Source organism: Balaenoptera borealis (genome assembly GCF_965194805.1).
Source record: "Balaenoptera borealis genome assembly, chromosome: 9".
NCBI classification, from domain to species: Eukaryota; Metazoa; Chordata; class Mammalia; order Artiodactyla; family Balaenopteridae; genus Balaenoptera; species Balaenoptera borealis.
The window spans coordinates 6,790,992-6,812,901 of record NC_138873.1 but is presented as its reverse complement, the minus strand read 5'-3'; the positions used below and the strand labels follow the sequence as shown (position 1 = coordinate 6,812,901).

At 42.7% G+C, this 21,910-nt stretch overlaps 1 protein-coding gene across 15 annotated transcripts in view; it reads right to left on the bottom strand.

Annotated features, from left to right (window-relative positions):
- Window positions 1-21,910, bottom strand: part of PRKN (parkin RBR E3 ubiquitin protein ligase) — a 1,304,064-nt gene that overhangs the window by 320,125 nt on the left and 962,029 nt on the right. The gene's annotated exons all lie outside the window — the stretch shown is intronic.

The following is a 21,910-nucleotide window of genomic DNA, read 5'->3' as shown; positions in this document are numbered from 1 at the left end:
GGACAGAGGGCATTACCATTCGACAAAGAGGTGGTTTGCTTGATTCAAGTAGCAACTGCGGCTGAGCTCTTGTGCAGGGGAATCAGAATTATACCAGCGTCCCGTCCGGAAGCCACCATGGCTGGAGTCTGGGGATGAACCAGATGGTCTAAGTGCAGGAGTGGAGTGTCTGAGATGGGAAATCAGAGGTTCCTGCAAAAGCTCAGGAGTGGTGAGGGCTGAGGATTATTATGGTGTTTATGGAACTTGAAAGGAGACGTGCGTCTAAAATAAACATTCCAAAGGAAAAACAATGGGGCTCAATAAAACTCAAAGGAATTTCTGTGAAGGTGAAAGACAAATGGCTGATGATTTGCAAGGAAAAAGTGGTGAACTGGCCATCTAGATAAGTACAGGATATTTTCCAAAAAAGGGTTTGGCTGGGAAAAGAAGAAAACGTACATCACATGTGGTCAAGGGGCCACACTTTCTCTGGTCTGTCTTCTCGCTCCAGCCCGACCCTTCACTTTGGCTGAATTCTTCCTCATCTCCCAGTCCTAGACTGTCGGTGCCCCAGGCTCAGGCCTCAGGCCTCAGACCTTTGCTCTGCCTCACTCCCTTCCCAATCTCATCCATCCTTCACGCCTGCACTGACTGCTGCTTGCTGGTGATGGCGAGTCTTGACCTGGTTCAAACATCTCGGAATATCCATCTGTTTGCCCCTCATTTCTGCTCAGGAATTGGATCTCAAACTATTGATTTTTTTTACCCTAAACCTGCTCCTCTCACAGCTCTCTCTGTCTCAATGAACAGACACCCCAACCTTCCAGTTACTCGTGTCAAGTTCCTTGGTGCCATCTTTGACTCTGTTCTTTATCTCACAGCAGGTATCTCCCCTGTATCTGGAAGCCGGCAGCTTCTCCTGGGCCCCAACATGGCCACCTCTGGTGGAAGCCACTGCCATCTCTGATGTGGATTAGAGCAGCTGACTTTTGTGTGGTCATCTGAATTCATCCATGGACTGTTCTCAACATGGTAACCTCTTAAGTCCTACGTAACCTCCTCGTTTAGATCCCTTCAGTCGCTTCTCATCTCACTTAAAGAACAAGCCAAGAGTCTCACAAAGTCTGATAAGGCCCTCTGAACCCCGTGTCTGCTACCTCTGGTCGCCCATCCTCAGCAGGTCTTCTCACCCACTCTACTCTGGCCGTATTGAATTCACTGCTGTTTGTTCAAACCCCTCACAGTCCTGCTACCTCAGGACATTTGCATTTGCTGTTCACTCTGCCTGGAAATTCCCTCCCCAAATATTTACATGGCTGCTCATCCAGTTCCTTTGGGTCTGTACTCAAATATCATCTCATAGACACCTTCTGCAAGGACTCTATACAGTACAGGAACGCCCCTCTCCACCACTACACACCCTAGCCTCCATACCTGCTTTAGTTTTTCTCACAGCACTTGCCATCTCATTTACTGTATACGTACTTCTTTATTAATTTATTGTCCATTTTCACTACCAAAGTGTAAGTGGTATGAGGGCAGAGACATTGCATTGTTTATAGCTGTATCTTCAGCATCTAGCACAGTGTCTGACAGATAAGTAAGTCCTGAATAAACACAGAAGTTACAAACAAACTTTTAAAAAACATAAGTATTGCATTTCTATGTGAAAGCGCAATGAAAGAGCTGCGCAGAGGGAAAATGGAAAATGTTGGCCCAAAAAATCCTTCAGTAAGCCAAAAGAGTTGGAATAAAAAGCTTTAAAAAATGCAAATGGTAAAAATTCTGAGGAGTAATGTGTTGCTTTGCAATGAAATTTAATCTGACAGCACCTCTTTTGCTTATGATATCCCAGATGGTAGACTGCTATTTCATCCATTAGCTAGCACGTGCATCGTTTGCCAATTCTAATTCATTCTAGAAGCTCCCATGGTGACTGTAATGGAGGTTGGGTTTTGTTGTGTGTGGGGAAGGGATGGGTGGTGGTTTTGTTTGTTTGCTTGCCATACAACTACATGGGATTGACTGGCTGCTGGTGGACAGTAACACAGTGGTGACAAGGGCGTCTGCCCTGCAACAAGAGTAGCAAGAGTACTACCGCTCTTAGTAGTGGCAGATTTTGCCTCCAGATGAGACAGAAACATTAGCTCTCATCTTCCTGTTTGGTTAGCATATTTAAAAATTTATAATTTTTGTGAAGATGCAGATGACTTTCATTATTTATGATTTTAAGTAACACTATTCCATTGTATTTAGCTGAAGTTAAACTCTGTCTTCCTCTGTCTGTTCTTTCTCTGCCTCCTTCTTTCCTAGGAGACCCCAAGCTCCCAATGGCCGGCCCTGCAGTACGAGGGCAGGTGGTGGAGAAGAGAAGCAGCCCCTTAATAGAGAGTAGTTAACTGCAGCACAGGGCAGCACCCCACCTTGGGGTGGGGAAATTTGGCTCCAAAAGATCTATCAGTCCCCTCGGAACTAATCAACCTCGAAATAAATTTAACAATCAAGTAAAACTAGTGCTTGTAGCATCTGTGCCAACGCAGTTCATCTACAGGAGCCTCTTCCCAACTTTCACCCCATCACTACTCTCAAACCCCTCCCAAACCAGTTTATGAATTCTAGCCCTGCTCCTGATAAGTCCCTCCCGGAAAGGAAACTTCTCCAGGGCATGTAAGTCAGGAGTTGGAGGATGGCTGGCTCGGCCTGGGTCCATTATCCACTGACCCAGCTATTTAAAGCAACCCCAGGAGCCCAGCTGTGGAGGATCCACTAGCAGCTCCAACAGATGTATACTTTCCAGAGAAAAAAAAGATATGGCTCCTTCCCACAGTTTAACTCTCTCAGACAGAAACAATCAGAGCAAAAGAAATAGAGGGTCTTACAGTTAAAGGAAAGAAGTGTAGAAGCAGCATTTAAGTGAAGAATGTTTGATTTGTTCCAATTGTCAACAGAGTGTAAAGTGGTTCCATTCAGACTTTCTAAATGGTCAGGCTACTGCCTGAGTACAGCATACCTATTCAAGAAACTGCAGCTTTATTTATGGTTATGACAACTTCTAAGAGCTGGTATCCTTCAAGATACAGCATAACACCACAGCGAGACTGGAAAAAAAAAAAGTCTGGAGTAGAATATCATATTGTGACTGGTCAGTGAATAAAATAAAGGCACTCAGGACAACTTATACGTATGTCAAAACCTATATAGAGAAACTGGATTGTCTATAAATTGGCAGATGGATCTTTTCCAAGCACTGAGAAAAATTTCAATTTGAGTTTTAAAACAAATAAGTCAATTTAAAATAAAACTAACCAAAATAAGGGCTGATGAAAATTTCTTTAAGCTTATTGTATTAAAAACCAAAAAATGACTTCAAAACCCATAAACTCAGAAGAGGGTTTAGTCAAATAACAATGAAACATTCTAATTCATTTTCTAAACAATGAGAACATTTAAAAAGAAACATTTATTATTTTCATATGAACTTCACATTCCTAAGTCTGAGCTCTGTCTATCTTTTCTGCTGAAAAGGCTAAAAAGGTTCCCTCTCTGTGTGGACAGAACAGATGCTTGAGGCTGATATGCAAGGAGGAATCAAATGTGTCCACCACACAAGTTCAGTATATGTAGATCTTCAAAAGGAAAGCTTTTCCTCTTGATTTTCATGACTGTTCGGTATCTAGACATTTCCATATTGATAGCATGAGATATCTGACATCCTCCACCGCCCACAAATCCGATTGCCTTCTGATATTCCTTAATGTTTCTTAACACCATCGTCAACATTCAGCGAGACTCCCAGTTGAACACTGAGACTCATCTGTAACTCCTTTCTCTTTCTCTCAACTTCCAATAGGTTACCCAACTCTGTCCATTCTACAGCAAAAGGTCTCCTGGAATTTGGCCTCACTAACCCTTTAGATCAAGGTGGACATTTTGACCTCTAGCAGTGGTGTTTAAACTTAACAACAACAGCAATAGCAAAACCTGTGTAGAATCCTTTCTTCAAACTAAGTCTTATATAAACGTCCACTACATGAAACAGTAAAATGAAGAGGCTGCTTCAGCCTCCCCTTCACCCTTTTGGTAGCCCCGGGGCAACAGCACCACTGGTTATGGGAAGGGTCTCTTATCGCGTCTTCCCGGCCCGGCTTCTGCCCACTCTGGTCCACTGGCATCAGATTCAGTTTCCTGCCTCATGGGTCAACCTCGGGGGGCAGGGATGGGGCAGCAGGTGGAGCAGAGAAAATCCAGCTGCCTGGGTTTGATCCCAGCTGGGCAGCTTACCAGCCCTACAGTCTTAGGCAGTCTTGTGACCTCCTTTAATCTGCTTCTTCATCTGTAAAATGGGGAATAAACAATAATACCTCTTCTAAGACACTCTCGAACAGACCCTCCATAGGGTCTTTGATTCCTTCAACACTCCCAGGGAACATTTTTTTCTTTTCTGGGAACAATATATCATGTCTACTGTTACTGATTTTAAGTAAGGTGCTGAGAAGATCCGTGCGTCACTGTGACAAAGGACTACATGCAGAGCTGGCATCTTCCTTTGAAAGAGTCTGACTTCCCCAGAAATTTTGTTTTCTTTATATTTTGAGATTTTATTAAAGAAAAAGAAAAAACATATGCCCCTCACTGTTCTGAATAATCCAAGAGTATTTGACCGGATGCTAGCACGGGTCCATAATTTCTGCCTGGAAGAGGAGTTAGAATGCTCTTCCCCATGCCACCCGACACACTTTGAAATGGCCCAAGGACTTTGCTCAGCGGCAGAAAACTGGCTCTCTTTACAGCACCAGTCCCACCCCCTGCCACCCCGTGGACTGAGCCAGCCCTGGGACACTGGCCCATTCATGTCATCGAAGGCTCACAAATTCCATAAGAGACCAGGGTACATGGGTAATATCCAGGATCTACTCAGTGCTACATTTTATGGGGAGAAAGAAGACAATGAATGAGCCCCTTTGGCCAGGGTCTGTCCTGTGTTCTGAAATGTCTGTCTTCTTAGGATCAACATCACCAGGGAATGGCTGGCTGCAGAGAAACGGCAGCCACGAGTCCTCAGGGGGCCGCTCGGAGGCTTATGGGAGATTCTGGCTTGAGCTTTGCTAAGCCCAACTCAACCTGCCACAGAGAAGAGCATCAGGAAAAGTTAGCTATACAAAATACCACCGTCATCATTACCTCTGACTTGACCCCCGCGGCTACAGGATAAACTCTGCCATTCTTAGCCTGGGCCAGCAGCCCCTTCACAGCTCCCAGCTCTCTGCTCTCCTTGGTCTCTGCTCACTCCCTGACCCTGAGGCTGCACTCTGGCCTCACCGTCTTCCCCGCTGTCTCCCGGCCAGGGCAGGGGTATGTCTGCACGTCCTGCAGGCTTTGCATGGTCATCTCATCCCCTCTGCTCCCCTCTTCCCTCTATCTCCCACAGGGTGCCCCTCCTGTGAGGTTTTCTCCACTGAAAATCAACTCGAGTTGATTTTCTTCTCTACCAGAACTCCCCACTGTCATTAGGTGGTTTCCTAAGGGCAGCCAACTAGGAGTTCCTTGTGCTCAAGGGCTGGTCTTCTTCATCCCGGTATCCCTAATACCTTGCCTGGTCCTAGGCATATAATAGACAAGCGGTAAGTTATGTGTTGACTAAATCAATGATTGAATGAGTAGTACGTTTTACACTTTATTTTAGACAACAGAAAGAGAAGAGACGACAACACAAAAACGTTAACAGTTAGTTAAATCCAGGATGTGGCTTGTGGGTAATTCTCGTTATAATATTTAAACTTTTCTTAATTTCCCAAATTTCATATTACATCAGTAATTAGAGGAAACAAAAGAAGGAATAAGGAAAAACCGTGACAGTTTTTATAGCAATGCAGACAATCAAGTACTGTTAAGTATTAGCCTTTCTTAATAAAGATTATGGGCACCTACCATTTCCTGTATGAATGTACAAGTTGGTGTAATGCAAATTGCTTGTGGAATTTTTTGAATTTGATTTATGTTTTCTTAATTTATTCTGACCTAATTCATTAGCCTAAGTTTTTCATGCATCTCACAGTTGTAAGTCCTGCTCATTCGGCTGGGAATAAATCTTTGGTATTCTACATGCGGACACTTACTAAAATGCATCAATATGATCCTATCTTTCAACCAAGACCTTTAGCCCAGAAATAATACCCTTTGTTTTAAAGAAATTAGGCTTGCCATTTAAACAAAAAAAGGCATCAGTCCAACTGGCGACTTCAATTTCATCATCAAAAACCAGAGTCCCATGAAACCGGGTATAAATCTCATCTGAGGATTAAGAAAGAAAGAAAGAAAAGAAAAGCTCTTACATGCGTTTAAATATAATGTAAAATTGCTCGCTTACATATGAACAACAATGAACAAAGTGTACGCATGAGTACTAGAAAAGATGATCTATAGACACCATAAATTAGCCATTTCACGTTCCTACATCAGGGCATGTTATAATGTTGATAGCCACGATGACCAGAAAAAGGTCAACCACATGGACACAGTGGCCTCTAAGAAATTAAGCTCCATGAATTCTTGTCTGCTTATGCAGTCAGGCTCTGATAAGTCCAGGAGGGCCTACGGTAATGAGGGCTGTGATGGTTTCTTCTGTAGTGGTCCATGATGTAAGGAAAACACACATTCTTCTTACAACTGCTTGGCACACAGAAGATGGGTGATAGGTATGAATTAATTAGTTGACAGCCCCATGGCTCTGTAACCAGGGCTCAGTAGGCCGAAGCAGGAAGATTTTGAGAAAGCCGAGGGCGCGCCCATGACAACTACTAGCGGGTCAGTTGGCCACCTCACCCGCATTCTCCAGCCCTCCTTGCCCCGACTGGTGTCTGCGGCCTTAGTCCCAGCTTCACGGCGGCCCCTCTGTTGACGGCCCGCGTAGTTATGCGTCTGCTTCCCTCTCTACCTACCCGGCACACCTGAGGCAGCTCACCCAGTGGCTCTCCTGCAGCCAGATCAATGTCAGGGTTTGGAGCACCACTTTCAAAAAAGGACTATTCCTTGAGTTTCCCTATGAAGCTTTTATTCATGTTGGGGTCGTATGTGTCCAGTTTTCATTGTAATAGAAGCAAAATTTACTGAATTCTCCAAGATCAATGTATGCAACCCCTCTTAGGACAGAAAAATAGGTTCATTTACTTTTCCTTAAAAGTGGTCTTTCTGCTTCAACCGTGGGGGCGTCTTAGGTCCCAGAAAGAAGTAAAGGGCGGACAGTGTGTCTGTTTGCTGGAGAATCAGTAACAAGAGCTAACTGAGAGCTCGTTACTGGTTCCACACACTGTCTTAGGAGCTTCCGTGAATTAATCCGTATGATCTTTATAGCCTGTGATCAGCGCTACTGTTAGTCTCATTTCACAAGCTAAGTCACTTGCGGCGGTGGGCTGGGACTCAGACCAGGCGGTCGGCCCCAGAGCCCAGGCTCGCACCCCTGAGCGCACCTCCCTGCCCGGAGCTGCCCTTGACAAATGCAAGGCTTTCGGCCTGCAGGAGTATCTTGCTCTCCATCTGTCATTCTGTCCATCTGGGGTCATGTGAACATGAACTAGAGGTGACTGAGGACCACGTGTGAGACGCATGTCCTGTCCGTGGCCGTACACCTTACTCTGTGTTTTAAAGCCCTGGGTGTCGGGAAGCCTAGAACAGAAGCTAAGCTTCAAGGAAGTGATTTTTCTGGGAGATACACTCCACGTACTTCCACACGGAGTGGGCTGTGGAGTCCTCTGCACGGGTCACTCTGCCCACGGACTTGTCCCGGTTCTGTTCAAGCCAGTTCTTAAAGCAGAGTTGGGCAGGGGGTAGAAAAATGAAGGGAGGTGGCTAGTTTCCTGTGGTTGCTCTAACAGAGAACCACTCACTGGGGGGCTGACAACAATAGAAACCCAGTCTCTCACAGTTCTAGGGGCCAGAAGTCCCAAAGCCAGGGGCTGGCAGAGCTGCTTCCTTCTCTACAGTCTGAGCTAACCTGTTCCACGCCTCTCTCCAAACTTCTGGAGGTCGCCAGCAATCTTTGGCATGTAGCTGCATCACTCCAATCTTTGCTTCTGTCTTCACCTGGCATTCTCCTCTGTGTCTCTGTGTCTCTTCTGCTAAGGACGTCGGTCAGGTTGGATTTGGACCCATCCTGATCCAGTATGACCTCATCTTAATTTGATTATATCTGCAAAGACTCTGTTTCCAAATAAGGTCACATCTGCAGGTATTTGGGAGACCTAATTCAACTCACAACGGGAGATGACTTTTTTTTTCTCCTAAGGCACTTAGGAATAATGCATTTTGGCTCCTGAGGACACTAGTCTAAAATAGAATTCTGTGTGTAAGGAGGTAGGCTAGGGGTTCTCTGTGTGTGAAGGAGAAACTGCATCCTCTGTGCTTTGCTTCAGTACTTCGTTTCTGACACCAGATGTGTGGGTGCTTTTCCCACAAGAAACAATTCTCCAATCCTCTGCTGATACCAACTCTGTGTCCTATAATTCAATTCAATTCTGACACCATCTACCTGTGCACCCTCCACAGGCACAGGGCTCAGTCCCACAGATCGCCCCCATCCATTTAGGTGTCAATAATAAGTCCAGGTTGTCACCTGTGCTTCTGACCAACTGGTTATAAATTGGAAGTTCCCAGGACCTCCTCCTTGGGATCAATAATTTGCTAGATTGGCTCACAGAACTCAGGAGCACAGTCTACTAAGTAGGTTGTACACCTCAGGAACAGGCGGATAGGAGAGACGCATAGCTCGAGGTATGCGGGAAAGGGACTCGGAGCTTCTGCCTTCTCTGGGCTCATCACCCTCCCAGCACCTCCACACGTTCAGCAACCTGGAAGCTCTCTGAATCCTATACTTTAGGGATTTTTATGGAAGCTTCATTATGTAGGCATGATTGATTAAATTATTGGCCTTTGGTGATTAGCTCAACCTCTAGCCCCTCTCTTATCCCTGGACTGAAGATTCCAACCCTCTAGTCACATGGCTTGTTTCCCTGGAAACCAGCATCCATACAGTGGTTCTCTAGGGGCTTTCCAAAAATCATCTCATTAACATAAATCAGGTGTGGTTGAAAGGGCTTGTTATGAACAACAAGGGACACTCCTTTACCTTTATCCCAACTCGTGAAACTACAGGATTTTATGAGCTGTGTGCTAGGAAGGGGACAAAGATCAAATACTTATTTCTTATTACAAATCACAATATCATACACAGTGCCTGTTTATAGAAGGGGAAGCTGCATGCAAGGGCTTGTGCTTTGCTCTCAGAAACATAATAAGCAAGACAACCTGCCTGATTTTCAATAAATCTCTAAGAATCAGCAACAGTGCACTCCTTTTTTAAGTATTAGTAGTGAGGCTCGCGTTACCAGTCTAAACGATAGATGTCTCCCCATAGCGTCACTTCCTGGGGAGCAGAGGCTACAGTTCTTTGCACTGAAATGGCAGCGGCTCAGACCCCACTCCAGCAGCCCGCAGTAGCATTTTCAAGACCACACATCTGTGTCCTGGCGCTTCCTGATTCTGTTACCATTCATGCTTAAGTCAGCACGTTCAACATTTTAATGCTTCACATATCAATAAATTGAGTGGATTATATATGGATTTAACCTTTTCAATATTCTAAGTATGGCTGACTGGCTACTCTAGTTCCTCCCTTGCTTGTAGTTTTAGTAACCTGGATAGAAATGAACTGGCCCACCGACAAAAAAGAACAGCGGAGAGAGCAAAGTCATAAAGCCAGCACAGTCTTTCAGAGACTATACTAAAGGATTATACTTTTGATATTTCACAATTTTTTTCTTTCCAGAGCAAGCAATCATAGATTGAAAAGAGAAGAGACAAAAAGTAATACTGACTGCAATAAACAATGCTGCTGTTTTCCTCTGTTAATGTTATTATTCAGTCCCTCAGTGGTCTTGGTCTCTGTTTGCTATCATCTTCAAACATTTTATTCTAGAAACATTTTTGTCTCAGTCACATTTAGTAGAAACTTTAATATAAATTCCTGTTACTCCACAGTGTAACCCATGGTTTTCAAAATTATGGTGAAATCTCATGAGCTCTTAAGAAATCCCCTCTTGTTTGGCTCTGTCCACACAGTTCCTTTGTTTGAGCAGCCATGAATATGTTAGGCTAAGCTGAGTTCAACTTTCTTGGTGACTCTTCAATACAAATCAACTCTGGTAACAGAGTACTCAACCTACCAGGTTATATGAATAACAACAATTCTAACATCTAGGCAGCATAGTCTGATTTCTGACAAAAGATGAGGAGAGGCAGATAATGATTTATATACCAAGTGTATAAATTGTATTATGATTCTGAGGAACAAACCCCTCAACACCATTTGTTAGCCATATGTCCATTTTTAAAATGCTAATGCCAGATGATAACAACTCTTCATACCCATGTAAATGTCTAAACAAAACTGTAAATAATGTATTGATTTGTTTCTTAGTAATTAGTTTTAACAAGCTTTTCAGTTAACTTTGCTATGGAATGCTAACATTAATCTTAAAGATATCATAGCACATTATCAACTTAAAATTAAAAAATGCTAAAGTTAAATAAGGCCTTTCCTGTACTAATCTATAAGTAATTCATTTCACAAGAACTCTTGAGCTACTGGTCCATTCAGGAATCATCCAAAATTAAAATTATTATAAAATCTTTTCAATGAATTTCCTACCCATCAGGCATAAACTTATGTCAATGGAATGTGCCTTGCTTAAAAGGATCTAGATTACCACTGATTAGATCTTTCATAACTATAAATGAATGGATTGATGAACCACACACAGAACCCTACCATATAACTTCACTCATTACTCATTCATTTGAAATATAGCTCTGGAGTGCTATCCACTTGGCCTGGCTTTCTGGGCACTGGTGATACAAGAGTGAATAAAATCAAGACAGTCTCTGCCCTCATGGCACTTTCATTCAAGAAAGCGAGACGAAAAACAGGATGAAGACGCCACGAAACTATCAAGTAAGTAAGTAAACATAAGTCATTTGGTGATACGTGCTGTGGAGTGAGGGGTATCAGAAGTCCTCAGAGAAGACCACTGTGATAGAGTCGTTTTGCGCAGAGTGTGAGTCATACAGAAGTTGGGAAAGAATTCCAGACAGAAGGAGCAGGGGCACAAAGACCCTGAGGGGCAAGTGTACTTGCTGATTAGAGAAGTGGCATGGCTGGCGTGAGGAGGTGAGTGTCTTAGCAGGGCCAGGTCACGTCGGCCTTACAGCTGCTGTAACTACTTGGGCTGAGAAGCCATTAAAGGGCTTTGAGCATAGGGGGGATGTAATCCAACTTAAATTTTAAGTTGATCACTCTGGCATTTATTTGGAAACTGGTCTGCATGGACGCAGGGAGATCAGCTGGAAGGCCGTTGGAATAATCTAGGCAAGAGTCAATGGTGGCTTGGACTAGGGTGGCAGCAGTGGTCAGATTCTGTAAAGTATTTTGAAGGAACCGTCTGCAGGATTTGCTGATGGGTAGCACGTGTGGTGTGAGAGAAGGGGAGGCATCAAAATGGCTTGGAGGTGATGCTTCTGACCTGGGCCCCGGGGTGTTCAGTTACAATGAAGCCTGAGGCAGAAGAAGGATCAAGCTTTCATGTTTGAAAGTATGAAGTAGAGATGCCATTAGGAATGCATGGGAAAGTCAGGGAGGCAGCTGGAGGGTTAATTTTGGAGTTCAAAGGAAAAGTTGGGCCTAGAGGTATAAATATTGAAGTTGTTGGCATAGGTGGGTATTTAGATCAATGATGAGTAAATGAGACTATGTAGAGAGGGAGTGTAAAAAAGAGAAAAGGTATGGGGAGAAGGGGTCTGGGGATGAGCCCTGGGGGACACAACCTTTAGACTGAGGTTTTAGAGGTGGAGAGGAACAACAACGTCACACAATATCATAATGTATTATAGGTATGATCTGAAGAGCTTAGCAGTCAGCATAGTGGACTGACCATCAAAGTGTGGCTTTGTCATATTGCTTTTTTTAATCAATAATCTCAAAAAATATAAATAGATTACATTATCAATTTTATATTACTGTACTCATGAATTATTATTACTGCTACTGTAGTTCCTGTTAAGTTAATTTCAGTTGCTGGCTATTCAAGTGTTTAATCCAAGAATTATCATGTGTCATTAATTCTAAGATGCACATTTCTTTCACATTTTAACATCTCTGAAATCAGAATGTGTCATCAATTGATGGCATCATACAATTATAATTGGTGGCATTTTTTTCCTTCCTAGAGGCGCACATCAAAAAGGTACCTCATATAATCCATGGCATCTTAGATTTGATTTAAAAAATATATTTAAAGTCAAGGCTACTTTCAGCTGCCCCCAGTTAACGTAAAAGTAGAAGAGGTGGGTTCCTGCACTGCTTCTATCTGGTACGAGTGTCTACTGGGATGATGAAGAGCCCAGGAAAGGAAGGAGGTGGTGACAGGCAGTGGCTTGTGGGCCACCTGTCAGTCACCTTATTTTGCCTGTGTTTGCTATTGAGTAGCTCTGGGTGGCACACACCTCCAGTGACTTTGGCTCCTAGGAGGAAGGCATATATAGTCTTAAACTTTCACAGAGGTGTGTTCTGGCTTCATCCTGCAGACAGGTCTTTTCCTGGATTCAGACACTCCTTAAGAGCAGAAGCCATGTCTCAGCTACCTTTTAATCCCCAGAGTTTAGCACAATTGACTGAATACAGTTGGTGCTCAATACATTTTTTTAAAAAACATTTAAACATAATTCCCCCACTATCGGGGTATAAAAAATTTGTGGCCCACAATCTCAGAGGAAATGTCTGATGGACTTCCTCCCCCAGCTGTGATGGTTGAAGGTTACCCTCTGACTATGCTCACAGGAGGCCTTATGTAAGTGTTGAGGACCAGATCCTGGCATGGTCTCCATGGAAACAGAGAGGAGCGCTTAGATCCTTGCACAGAAACAACAAATGCATACTTTAGGATAATAACAGAATGCAGCATTTATAGATAGGGTAATAACCCATGTTATGAAACATGCAATTTAATAGGTCTCTCTGATGAAAAGGCAAAGACAACCGAGAGGCTGTAATTTACTCCTGGTGGTGGAGGTGTCTGAGGTTCACAGGCAGTGAAAATGAGCAGCAAGAATTAATCTTCCTCATCTACTTGTCAAGCCATTGTATGCTGGCTTGCTGCTTACTATGCCATTTTGTCGTTTTCCTCTCTTATTATGTTTTCCAACTCATACATCCTAACCTACTATTCTACTTAATTCTCCCCTTGCATCATGACCTGTATTCTACACTCCTTACAAGAATGTCGTCAAGGAATTACAAAGGACTTTTAAAAATAAAGACAAAATGTTTTACAGTTCCTACAGAAGGCTTTTTGTGAAGACTGTGCTTTACATGTATTGAAAACACCTAGGAGAGTAGCCGTAAAAGTAAATTTGAATAATAGCGGTGAGAGTGGACAACCTTGTCTTGTTCCTGATCTTAGAGGAAATGGTTTCAGTTTTTCACCATTGAGAACGATGTTGGCTGTGGGTTTGTCATATATGGCCTTTATTATGTTGAGGTAAGTTCCCTCTATGACTACTTTCTGGAGGGTTTTTATCATAAATGGGTGTTGAATTTTGCAGCTATTGAGATGATCATATGGTTTTCTCCTTCAATTTGTTAATATGGTGTATCACATTGATTGATATACCCTGAGAAAACAATAATTCAAAAACAGTCATGTACCACAATGTTCATTGCAGCTCTATTTACAATAGCCAGGACATAGAAACAACCTAAGGGTCCTTCGACAGATGAATGGATAAAGAAGATGTGGCACATATATACAGTGGAATATTACTCAGCCATAAAAAGAAATGAAATTGAGTTATTTGTAGCGAGGTGGATGGACCTAGAGACTGTCATACAGAGTGAAGTAAGTCAGAAAGAGAAAAATAAATACTGTATGCTAACACATATATATGGAACCTAAAAAAAAGAAAAAATGTTTCTGAAGAACCTAGGGGCAGGACAGGAATAAAGACGCAGATGTAGAGAATGGACTTGAGGACACAGGGAGGGGGAAGGATAAGCTGGGACGAAGTGAGAGAGTGGCATGGACTTATATATACTACCAAATGTAAAATAGATAACTAGTGGGAAGCAGCCACATAGCACAGGGAGATCAGCTTGGTGCTTTGTGACCACCTAGAGGGGTGGGATAGGGAGGGTGGGAGGGAGATGCAAGAGGGAGGAGACGTGGGGATATATGTATATATATAGCTGATTCACTTTGTTATAAAGCAGAAACTAACCCACCACTGTAAAGCAATTATACTCCAATAAAGATGTTAAAAAAAAAAGTAAATTTGAAAATACGTTTGAAATGTAGATAGTGTTTGCACTGGTCATGTGATGTTGCTTTAGGGCACAATGACGTTTAGCAAGAGCTCTGCTTAAGTCTTGAATTATCCTCTCCTCACCGTTTCTTGAATTATGTGACCTATGAGAAATACTCTGAGACCTAAATGGGTAGTACTCGACAGCAACTACAATTCCAAAACAATTCATTTTCTCTCTTGGGCTACAGAACCTTCTGAGACTGTAGAGTCTGGGTACGGTCTGTTGCCACTAGGAGCTATGAGGTGTGAAGAAGAGCCATTGCCCAGTTTTGTACTTAGTTACCCAACAGAAGAAAGGCTATTGGAGTAGTATCTAATAGTATCTGTCAAAGCCATATTAATACATAATAGTAGAGTAATATCTATGAGTATCTATTGGAGTGGTATTGATAGGTACTATTAGAGTAGTATCTACCAGTATCTATTAGAGTAGTATTAATAGATACTATTAGAGTATTAGCTACTAGTATCTGTTAGAGCAATATTAATAGATACTATTAGAGTAGTATCTACTAGAATCAATTGGAGTAGTATTAATAGGTACTATTAGAGTAGTATCTACTAGAATCTATTGGAGTAGTACTAATAGGTGCTATTAGAGTAATACCTACTAGAATCCATTGGAGTAGTATCAATAGGTACCATTGGAGTATCTAAAGGTATTTCTCAAACAAGGATTTTTAAATTTTCTTTTAAATCAGGGACCATTGCGTCATAGATTTGTATAACCTGGAGCTCAACAGATCAATATTTGAAGATACAGAAAGCTCCTGTGTAGCAATTCCTAAGACTGGCCATTTCCAAGACCAGCTGAAATGCCTTAGAGCAGAGGTCAGCAAGCCAGCCCAAGAGCTAAGGATGCTTTTTACTTTTTAAAATGTTTGGGAAAAAAATTAAAAGAACACTATTTCATGACAAGTAAAAATGATATGAAATTCAGTGTCCTTCCAAGTGTTTTCGGAGCCAGTGACACCCACTGATTTAGTATCATCTATGGCTGCTATCACACTGTGACAGCACAGTTGAGAAGTTCAGTCAGAGACCATATGTCCCACAAAGCCTAAAATATTTACTATTTGGCTCCTTACAGCAAAAGTTTGCCAGTCCCGGCCCTAGAGTGGCAGGCCCAGAAAAAACTGACCTGTTCTGAGAGCTTAGTGACCTAGTTTCACATAGGGTGTTGCTGTAAGATTTGGTGATGAAATTCTGAAGGATGGAATGGGACACAAGCAGGAAAGAACATTCCAGGAAAAATACTGGCTCTGTCAGACTACGGATAAGAAAGAAAAGCTCCTTGGTGGTGTAATTAGTATTTTAAGTAGCTTTGTCTGAAATGATGCTAAAGTAATCTCTAGCCCTTTATCATGTTCAAGCAGAGCGCACAAAACCGCTCAGCTCACTATAATTGCAAACTTCCCTTAATGAATATACATTTGCTTTGGCTCCTGTGCTCTATTTTGCATCAATTCTTGCAACTTTGCAAGTCATAAAACACCCCAGATTCCTTTCATTAAGGTATTTTCACCTGGATAAAAAGATGTAAACCAATTAGAACAATTTTATTGAGCTATTCAGGAAACAAGGGTAACACAACTGGATTATGTCTCTTCTGATCTGGAAAAGTGGGCTGATACAGAAGAGAAAAAAATAATTCTCTCCAACAAAAACTTAGCCTTGGAGAAGTGTTTGGTGGGGAGGATAGGGTAGGGGAAGGAGTGTTGAGAAAGATGTGGTTATTCACAAAATTGCCTGGTATCTAATGATACCCCCACCTGATACCCCGAAGAACAGGCATATGGAAAGTGATGAGCTAGAACTGAGTCTCAGGTTCTCGACTTCATAGCTGCCTGAGTCAAGCAAATCACTGCCTGTCTCCTCGCCTCGGTTTCCTTAGCTGTAAAGTGGTAGCATAAAGCCAGCATTCCTACAATATTCAAATGAGACAGTGTAGGCAAGAGGGCTTTCTAAAGTGTTAAATGGAAACTTCTATAACTGACACCAAAAGAGTGCACCGAAAACATCTATTGAAATTTGAACATGATGTTAAGTCTCTTAAAGTTGAAATTTAAAGAATTCTAAATGGTGACCATCAACCTCAGGAAACTGAGAGGAGAAAGTAAAATGTTATTATGAATCTTGGGCTTAACTAACATTTGGGTACTTGGATTGAATCCCATGAATTGTTTCTAAAAGAAAATGAAAACTTTTCCATTGTAGTGAAGGAAACTGGGCAAAAAAATTTTTTTAAAGAAGTGCTCTCAGGAGTCTTGGCTATTTATGGATAATAGTCAAAATTGCTAGTTTTAAAACTCTCAAGATACCTTATCCTTATCATGAAATTCAAATTATTTGCTTTACGAGGCAAAAAGTGGAAAAGCTCTATTTTTAATGGGATTATGTACTTTTGTTTTTAAAATTCTCCTTAAAGTCAAGAGTCAAGAAATGAAAGATGCTGATTTAGAGTCTAAAACACTATTTATCGGGGACATTATGATTAAATGCAATACTAAATTGTATTTTTCTTAGTGAACCACAGGCCCACAAGAAAGTTAAGAAATGTAAACAATCAATTTCTGAGTAGAACACAGGCTATCATGATGCTCAAGGTCATGGGGCTCAAGGTCAACTAGAGAGAAGTCTGGTTGTAATTCTGGCTTCACCACTACTAGCTGTGTGAGTCAGTAGACTTCTTAATTTCTGAGGCTCAGTTTTTTCATGTCTAAAGTGGGGACAATTATAATAATGGTACTGACAAGGCTATAGAAGTTATTAGGAATGGTAGTAGGTCCTAGCTTCTGAATCCAGACCTCATACGGCATTTATATAGGGGAACAAACCCTTTAAAATGCCATTTTCATTTTGGTGCCCGATTTTATTTAAAAAAAAAAATTTCAGACTTGGAAAGAAATGCACAAAGGAAAACACATCCATTTCGTGATACACTGCTTATTGGTGACCCTGAACAGAAGTTTTTACAGTGTGAATCAGTGAGGTATTTAAGGGAAGAAAGGTCACACACACACACACACCCCCACCATAACATAAGTCTATTATATATTCAGACATGGCCCCAGATGTCAGCGTCTTGTGCCACAGTGACACCTAGCAAACAGTTATCCTTCATTAACTTCTAGCTCGAATCAGGACCAAGACTTAAGGAGCATCAGCCCGTGGTGGGTTTGGGCCTGGTGGGTGTGATTCTAAGTAGCTGCTGCAGCTTCAAGGCCTAAAGGACAAGTACAGTGAGTTGCAATGTTCTGTGTTTTCAAGGCAAGTACATTCTACTGAGGCTTGTCTCCTGGGGCTGTTAAAGTGCCTGCAAGACTGGCCTTGAGGAAAGCCCTGCCGCCTCTTCAGGAGGGCTGAGCTGAGCTGAATACACCAGGACAGCTGTGCTTCTGACCCCTCGAGTGGCCCTTAGGGGGAGTCCTGTTCTCAGGCTACAGTCAGAATGTTCCAGTTCCATTGCCCTCCCCTCCCTAGTGGCCTTTGAAGTGTTTCCCACTTGGGTTCTTCCTTGGCAAGCTGGAGTTCAAGTCTAACCTAGAGAACTCCAGACAATATAAAAGCACCAAAAAAAAGGGGGGGGGGGGAATAAGTTTTAATAATAGATGCCTTTAGTTTAGTTTCATGCCTTTTTTAGAAATAGAAAAAATGTTTTTCAATGTTTTCTATTGAGAATCAGCTTATTGTTAAGAGGAATGATTCCAGTATAGCTGGCCTTGTTGCTGGGGACAGCATAGGAATACATCTTGCTGTTCTAAATAACTTTTCTGATCAAGAGATGGAAATGCAGTGACACGTCGTAAAGGATGTCAAAGAACCCCTCCTCTCTCACTTTAACTAGAGCACTCAGTATTTGTGATGAATTAGGCTGGCTCACTAAACTACGGGAAATAAATCTACTGAGCAATTCCATTTTCTGATTTCTAGCTAGGTTAACATGCTTTAATAAACAAATAAATATCTCCATATGGACTATTATCCAAAACAACTGTAAATCATCGCCGCGCTGGGCAGTGCGCAGCTGTGACATCCCTGGAAGCGCTGAGTCCCGCTACTGCCCCCCAGCACCCATTGGAGTATCTGCCTAAATGAGGGGTGCCCTTCGGTGATGGAATAAGGTGACACTTTGATTAATGCAATGAGCACGCTGCCCAGTGCTACAGTGAGTATTAAAATGGCATGTGCTCATTTAATGTCTCGGCTGTCATTAGACTGGAGTGCAAAGGGGAGTCACCTTCTCAGAAGAGCGTTCCCATCCCCAGAGGGGACAAAAGCAGGGCTGACTGTCGGCTGCTGCAGGTTTCTGGGAAGCCCTGTTCTTGCTCTGAAAACATCCTGAAATGATTTTGTTTTTCATGCTGAAAACCAAAAAAAGAAAGGTACCAAGCAGATTCCTTGCGGAAATGTACAAAATGAAAATGGAGGTTTTAATAAAACTGGCCCAAAAAAAAAAAAACCTCACAAAATGGAAAAAGGACAGAATTAAAAAATGATGTTTTAAAAATGTATCTATTAAAAAATCATCAGCTCTTACAGCACTCAGGAAGATGTCTTTCATTCTGACTGCTCTCTGTCAAGACCTCGACAAGTTGTGCGTCCATCAGTAGGCATTTAAAGATGGGTATATGCTTGTGGTCAAAAGGCAAAGGATAGATTCTTGACAGCAACTAACTGCAATTCGTTATTTGGAGTTTTTCCTCGTGATTACTGGAAAATCTACAAAGGTAGATAAGTTCTGAGTCATCAAATTTTTTACCTTTTTTCAATTACAACTAAAAGTGTCAAAATAAATGTTTTTTTCTGATTGTCTCTGGAAGTATTGTTTAAAGAATACTTTCATAGCAAGGCTTATACGTGGCAATACAATTGAAAAGGCATATAATTTCCTAAAACGCTATTTGATGAATTTTATTTTAAAGTTAGACACTCAGGTCACCACTATCTACAGTCTGGTTCCATGCTGGGGAATTTTGCTTTCACATCCTGACCTGCGGCCCGTGGGGCAGGATGATGGACTGAGCCACCTTTTGTCCACCTGAGCTTCCTTTCCTCCATTCCAAAATGGCAGCGACCCTTTGTACCTGCCTCAGAGGGTGTTTATGCTGCGGGGGTCAAAACAAAAGACGGCTGCCAGCGACGAGCGCCCACTCTCCTATTCCTTGTGGAATCCCAAATTCACTGAGAATTCTGGGAGTCCTGGAGGGGAGAGCGAGAGAGACAGTGGCATTGAGGGGAAGAAAGTGGAAAGGATAAAGATGGGTGACTCTTCCAAAATGAGAAAGGCCCAGGGGTTTCACATCCTAGCATCAGCTTCCTGGGAAGAGTCTGAGGGAGGCTTCAGGTGGTCCTGTAAAGGCAACTCCACTCAGCATGGGGGCAGGAGAACAGACCACCCTGGGACACGTGTACTTAGAATACGGCAACATAGGGAGATTTTTCAGATACCAAAGAGGCCTGCAAGGGAGAAAAGGAGAGCCCTGGTAAGTACTGACGCTGAATTTCTTGGTCAGCCTGGAGTCAGATTTCATTTGGTTTTAAGAAAATCAAGAAGTTTGGCATTTCTTGCACCTTGTGGTTTAAAATGTGTACCACCAAAACACAAAACCAGGTCATTACTGCGCATCATGATAACAGGACGAACAGGACCACAGTGCACAGACAGAGGAAAGCACCATTAGGGTTCCAGAAAAGGCTGCGCTGAGCCGTCCGCTGAAGCCTGAGGGAAAGTGAGGTCAGGAAGGATGTGGGGTTGGATTCTAGGTACTCAATTCGGGAGAGTGACGTTATAGGTGAAGTGAAAGGTCTTTGGTTTGTTTGTTTTTAAGATTCTCATTCCCAAACACCCGGCGTCACAGGAGAGGGCAGAGGAATGTTCTGTGGGAGGGGAAGCCTGATGAGAACCGCAGGGGGAGGAGCACACGGGCCTGGCATAAAGGGCCGCCCTTCCGTGGCCCAGCAAGGGACGGGAGATGCTCAGGATGGACCCAGAGCCTCGAGGGAAGTCCTTCACTGCTCTGCGCCTCGGTTACCGCGACGGCCCAAAGGAAACAATATTGTCCCCAGCAAAGCTGTCGTGCATCTAAACGAAATGACAATCAGAAGGTTCAACGCGCACGCCTGGCCCAGGGTAGGTGCTCTTCTCACAGTCTCCGCTTATCCTAAAAGCAACAAGGAGAAGCAGCAGCTTTTAGGGGGAGCGTGGCGGGCCCACATCGGCCCCGGAACTCCCCAGCAAGGGCCCCAGAGGCACGGACACTGACATCCCGGTGCAGCAGGTCCCTCACGCCGCAGGAAAAGAGGCTGCGGTCACGGTCTCTCAGCAGTGAAGGCTTGAAGAGCTGCGAGGAGTAGTAATTCTGAGAACAGCCCAGTGACAACAACTCAAGTCCCTCTTCTACCTGGTCCCCCAGATATGTGTGCCTGGGTCCTGGGAAGACAGGACAGTGAAAGTGGGGAAAAGTGATTTCATCCTAAGCTGCAAAACAAGTGGCATGTGCTACTCACCTCTGGGACCCCTCTAACAGAGGGTACAACACGGCGGGGATGGTCCTTCTTTCTGTCATTCTCTTTCCTGTCCCTCCAAGGGGCTCTGACATTCTAGCAGCCCAGGGTGCTTGTCTATCTAGTGGAACCCGCAGTGCTTGACAGGGTAGCGTGTGGCTAACTGGAGTGAATCTGTTCTCAGGTACTTGGGAAACATACTCAGAGGGTTCCCAAAATTGAAGAAGGGGAGCTTTGAAATTTTTGACTTACGGCTGAAACATGACTAGGTTGACGGCTATGGGCTGGTGGGGTTCTAGAAAGATAACTCTAGCAGTGGTGTGGAAAGATTGGTGTAAGGAAAGAGTGGTGGCAAAGACACCGGCCAGGAGACAGTGGCAATGATTTAAGTGAAAGAATATAGGACTCAAATGAGAAAGTGGCAAAGGGACACATATTCTTCATTTCGGTTTTATATAACTGAATTTCCTACACAAAAACAAAAGGGCTAAAGGGAGAGATTGGATTGTCAGTGTTGGCATGGGGGTGCCCATATTTAAATGTAAAAATAAGAATACATCCTAAAGAGTACATATTCAAAATAATTAAAAATTTCTCATTCCTTTTAGGAAAAAAGATGTTAGATACAAGATGTTGGATAACTGTTGTTGAAACTGGTCTAAGAGTGTTTAAGAATTATGTCCGTCTGGAGAAAGCACTAAAAAAATATTTCAGGAGAAAATCCACTTATCGGTTCCTATCAATCAATGACCAATAGTCAGTCTTTCGTCCCAATTGGCTAAGAAATTTGTCACATGATATAAATCTTAATATTCACAATGTTATATCCAAAGCTTTGTGTAGTATCTCTCTATTCCCATGCCAAGAAAATCTGTTATACACCTCATTAAAGAAAAACATGTCCAATATTTGGAAAATGTATATAGTAATGACCTGGAAATAACCACCATTTTAAACACAAATGTAGATTTCTAGATCTATAAAACATTTCCAAAAAATGAGATAATTTGGC